Source organism: Mytilus californianus, unplaced genomic scaffold (assembly GCF_021869535.1).
Source record: "Mytilus californianus isolate M0D057914Y unplaced genomic scaffold, xbMytCali1.0.p SCAF_10, whole genome shotgun sequence".
NCBI classification, from domain to species: Eukaryota; Metazoa; Mollusca; class Bivalvia; order Mytilida; family Mytilidae; genus Mytilus; species Mytilus californianus.
Genome location: NW_026262582.1, coordinates 73,649,818 through 73,655,818, shown reverse-complemented (window position 1 = coordinate 73,655,818; position 6,001 = coordinate 73,649,818).

Here is a 6,001-nt window from a genome sequence, read left to right as displayed (position 1 = left end):
TATATATGTTTTATTTATCTATCATTTCTTTGCTATAGTTTACATTATTGTTTAGTTAATTACAATGGCCGCTTTTGTTTACATTTATGTTCTTTGGTATTTAGTGGATGTTTGTCTCTATGGCAATGATACGAAATCTCCTTATTCATTTCCTTATTGTTTTGTTCATTTATTTTCCATTTTATATTATTATCATTGTTATGTGATTTACAATCTACAAATACTTGAAAGTGATTGGATCGTTGGATTATTTCCCTGATTACCATTTCGATAGACAAATTGAGAACTAGGTAACAACCCTGCAGTTATGAGAAGGAATGATATAGAGGCTACAGAAGGGTATCTATGTTCCAAAAACCGTAATGCAACAGATTTTGGTTAATTAAGGCACAGATAGTTACCGATGTTCAATTTTCATAAATCGATGTAAATGTAACAAACAAAAAACAGAGGCAAATATTGCATGCATGTTCAGGACGACAACAATTGACCATCAATACAATAGGCAGGTCCTGTAATAGAAAACATCCGGGATAAATATCATGAAACATTTAACTGCCACTGGCAAATGATGGTATTTTGAATAGGCACATAATTATCAACAGGCCATCTATGGAATCCACAAAGAGTTGTTGCATGGGTTCCTAACTTGCAGAGACCGTGGCACTCTCTTTATGTGTAATACCACCATTGATTTTCCCCTATTAGTCTTTGATAAATTTGCACTTTTCAAAAAATTGTGCAGAAATTATCTTTGTTTCAAATACAGAAATACTTGGCATGAGTAAAGTTATATCCTGTCCAGTACTATAGAAAAAATTTCACATAACATTTCATTGCATATAAGAAAATAACCATCACTGGAAGTTAACCAATCAAATTTCCCCCTTTTATTAACCTGTGTACAAGCTTTAGTAACCATGTAACCTCAATTTCCAAAATACTCTAAAGAAACCCAAAATAAAAAAATAATGGTGCTTTTAAATACCCAAGATATATGTTTATGACCCAGAAATGTTTTACTGCAATGAAATGTAGGATTAATTACCTACAACTGTCAAATTCAAGGAAATATTTTTTTCGACCTATTTTCATATGCAACCGGATGTGACGTACTATGATTTTGTGGTATTACACCTTTACACGAGAAATCGGATCCATCGTTCTCATTATGACCGGAAATGGTTGCGTACTTGTACATCCGACACAGCTAAATGTACGTCCCACTTTGAGTTTGACTGCCGCTTGAAAAAGACCTGTGTGACCATATTTCGAATCCTTGGTCACCTTTTAGGTTAAGCGCCTCCTGCTATACATCCATCACCAACCGTGTGAATCAACATTCAGTGAACATGTCATAATTGATCGAATTAGACAACCATTATAGTGTATAAAGATATAAAATTGTGAAATCATGTCACTCACTATTGAGTTAAGGTATCGATATGTTGTATACTTCAAGAGTAAATTAAGAAATAAACTGTCCAGCGTCAATTTACAGAATCCCTTCAAAAATGAAAAAAACATTTTTAAATGTTATGTGTCCGTAGCGCAATAATATACATCTTTCATTAAGAACGCTCAAAACAAAATATTTGAAAGCCAATGATGTAAAAGAAGCGAAACAGGTAAAACAAAAGTTACCAAAAAAAAAAATAGCCAAATCCATCTAAGTTTTTGTTCACACAAATTTAAAAACCGATAGTAACTCACTAAATCAAATGAAATTTAAGACAGTTATTCAAATTTTAACTGTCGAATTTTAACTTAAAATGTCATAAAATATTTTGCTTATGTTATTGAATTATTTCAAATAAATAAACTTAAAAAATCTAATTTCTCAAAAAAGAAAAAAAACAGATTTCAATAAACTTTTTTCTATGCCACAATATAAAGGATTGAGCGGTTGTTGATGTATAAACTCACAAACTGTATAAAAGTCCAAAATTAATTCAGTTTGTTAGTTAATCGGCCCAGTTTACTCATATATAGCAATAATCCTAAAACAAAATATGTGCTATCTTATAATAATTGCGTATAGACAACATAAATTTGATATCTGAGATCTGAGAAAAAAATGTACATACAATCGTATTTTCAACGATGAGGATAAATCCATATATATACAAGTTTGAGCTTCCTAAAAAGCTGTGGACTGCTTCGCTATATACTAATTTAAGGTAATATGTGTGCATGTGGTTGTTGATTTAGTATTGGAAATGTGGTATTCTAAGATATTGATTGATATAAAATGAATGTCTAAGACTTGGAATATCAATTTTTGTATATATATTAAGATGATTTTTCTGAAATTTTAAACTGGCTGTTCAGTGTTTAGTTGTCAATGTGTTTTTGTGGAGTGTGGTTTTCTAGTTCTTTCAGCTGGTCATTGACTTGCGATTTTGATTGCTAGTTCTGTATATGATTTATTTAGATATATATGAATGTTTAGGTATGTTGATTAAGAGTAACATGATTTCGAGTGATGAAGACAATAACAATCAAAACCAAGGTATTTACAAATAGACACGATTCTGGAGGTGTGCCTCACTGCAGGTGTGCCTAGATTGGCAGAAGTTATAAAATACAGATAGTGCATTTTTGTAAACATTGTATAGGAACATTGTTTAGCAAAACAAATCGTGCATATTTCAGATTAACAAAGCAAATAAACACGTATTAACAATTGATATTTCAATATTGAATTTCAGTGTGAAATATATGCATAATAAAACGAACATGAATTAATGACAGTTGATCAGAACTGAAATACATATAGTTATTTTTCCGGCATTTGATGTCTTATCCTGAGACGAGTAAGGTCTGTAATTCTTTATCTCATTTAAGCCAATAGCTGTTGCTGTGTCTCAGCCGCATCATAAAGCAACCAATCAGAATCTATATGTAAGTAATTATTTCAAGATGGCGTGTATATCGATTGAAACTAATAGCTCCGCACCGTGATGCGAAGCAAAAACTATAAAACGTGTCTGTATAACAGAATGTTAAAAAACAGAGAAACTTATAAGGGACGTCAAAATACGAAAGTAGAACATATCAAACGTACTTCTGGTAGTACAACCATGAGTTAAAATTTTAAAACAACAATTGGCACTATAAACTCATTATCAAGTGAAAGGTTTAGCTAGCTATAAAACCAGATTTAATCCACCATTTTCTACATAAGAAATGCCTTTACCAAGTCAGAATATGAAAGCAGTTTTCCATTCGTTTGGTGTGTTTGAGCTTTTGATTTTGACATTTGATAATTGACTTTCCGTTTTGAATTTTCCTTGGAGTTCGGTATTTTTGTTATTTTACTTTAATCAATGACTTGGTATACACTGCACAATAAAAAATCAGTTAACGCAGACAGTGATTAAAAACAAACACTGGCGTACGACAACCACATAGCGAACATGTTTGTGAACGCCCAATCCTCCTCTTTACCTGGGAAAATGATATAACAACACAACAGCAAAACTGTAAAATTGGTTGGATATAGGCTTGTCTCGTTAGATCGACAAAACCCAAATAACAGAAAATTATTTATAATAAATGGTCTTACATGTATCATATACTTAAAGTAAATAACTTATAAGTTTTACAGTATGATAATAGCATTAAATTTACGTAATATTTTCCGAAATGGTGCTTAGCGGTCTGATATGAAAAATTTATCAACTACTTCCGGCTATTATCGCATGCCTTTCCGTAACGTTATCACATGGCATTCCGGCGTTACTCGGCAAATCCCGAAAAATACATCTCAATGGTACGTTTTCAGTGAAAAACATAACAATGTAGGATACAAAACAAATATTAGGAAACAGGAAAATATATTATGTAAAATTGAAAATGTAAATGGGGAATTTGTCAAAGAGACAACACCCCGACCAAAGAGCAGAAAACACCACAAGGCCACCAAAGGGTCTTCAACACAGCGAGAAAATCCCGCACCCGGAGGGGGGCTTCAACTGGCCCCTAAACAAAAATGTGTACTAGTTCAGTGAAAACGGACGTCACACTAAACTCCGAAACATATAAATGAACTAAAATCAAAAAAACATATAAGACTAACAAAGGCCAGAGGCTCCTGACTTGGGACAGGCGCAAAAATGCAGCGGGGTTAAACATGTTTTGTGAGATTTCAACCCTCCCTGTATACCTTTAGCCAATGAAAGAAGTCCGAGTCCGAGGTCAGAATAGGTAACAGAAGAGATTAGGCAAAATGACAATGATACATAAATTAACAAAGGACTACTATCAGTTACTGACATCCCAGCTCCAAACCTCATTTAAACTGATTGAAAGATTATGTCTTCATCATATGAAAGTCAAGCACAATTCCTCCCATTAGAGTTTAAGTATCATACCATCATAAAATATATGAGAAGAACATAACAAGTATCATGCCAACAGCTGGTTTTAGATTGATTGATTGTTGGTTGCTTAACGTCCAGTGGCAAATATTTCATGCATGTTCAGGACGACTGGTTTTAGAATACATGTGTTTCCGATGCAAAGACCCTATAAGTGAATCAATATTAATTCCAAAATATGCCATCTTTAACGACCTGACAACAGTATCGTAACTATATCCCTTCTGAATAAGTTTTTTAAAGGTTTGGTTAGCTTTTGAGGTGAATGACGAACGTATAAGATGTCTGCATCTTGATTTATATTTTCGAATGATGTCCTTGTACCGATGATAAAATTTAGTAAATGTTTTGACTAGTTTGTGATATCGAAAACCCAGGTAATTTTTCAGTAATACGAAGATTTCTTTCGTTAAAATCAAATACGTTGTTACATACACGAGCGAATCGAACAAGTTGAGGTATATAAACAACATGAGATTATGACAAGGGAACGTCACCATCTAAAAATGGATAATTAACAATAGGAAATGAAAAATCGTCTCTTTTATCATAATTTTTGGTATTAAGCTTCCCGTTAAAGATATAGATATCAAGATCCAGGAAAGGACAGTGTTCATTGTTAGTATTAGCTTTATTTAAAGTCAGTTCAGCAGGATAAATCTCTTTAGTGTACATACTGAAGTCGTCATTATGTAAAATGCATTTAGCAAATGATACAATAAATGTATTTTTCAAAGTTTCCAATATAATTTAGAAAGTAACTTTACAAATGTTGATTTTACCAAACAGTGTTCATTCTGTTTTATTGATTTTTTTTATCATGAATATAAAAATATATTATACTGTTGTTTTTCTCCTCTGTTGAGGCATATGATAGAAAGATTTCATATCGGATGTATTAGTACATTTGGCGTCCGTCGTCCGTAAACTTTTCACATTTTTGAACTTCTACTCGAGAACCACATAAAAGAATCAATATATTAAACTGTTATTTCTCACCATTGTTGAAGAATATGATAAAAAGATCATAACATGTCATTTTGCATATTAGATGTATTATCAGCCCTCGGTCAATATCAGCCCTCGGTCAATATCAGCCCTCGAGCCTTCGTCTCTTGGGCTGATAATACATCTGATATGAAAAATGCCATGTAATAATCTGATAATACCAACGTTATTGGTCGAAATTCATTGAGAGGTGCCCCTTCAACTTTCATTACACGTCCGTGTATTTTGGTCAATGGTGAATAATTTTTTTATTGAAAATCATACCATAACTAATTATTGTATACCAATTTATGTTACAAGAATTACAAATGGGTCAATATCCTTAATGTGGTACCAAACACCTTGACTAAAATTAATTTGGCTCGTTTAATTTTCATAAGATTTTGACAAAATATTTACTTTGACCCTTTGACAAAAATATAAAAATTTCAAAAAACTTAAACCACACACTTTATCGGAAAAATTTCATTGGATATATATAGCAGTTCGACAAACGCTAATTTTGATCATTGAGAAGCTTAATATTTCCTTAACAATAGAACGTGATTAAAACGTTCAGCTGTTTTTTACAGAGTTATCTCCCTGTAGTGTTATGTACCACCTTAATCCGC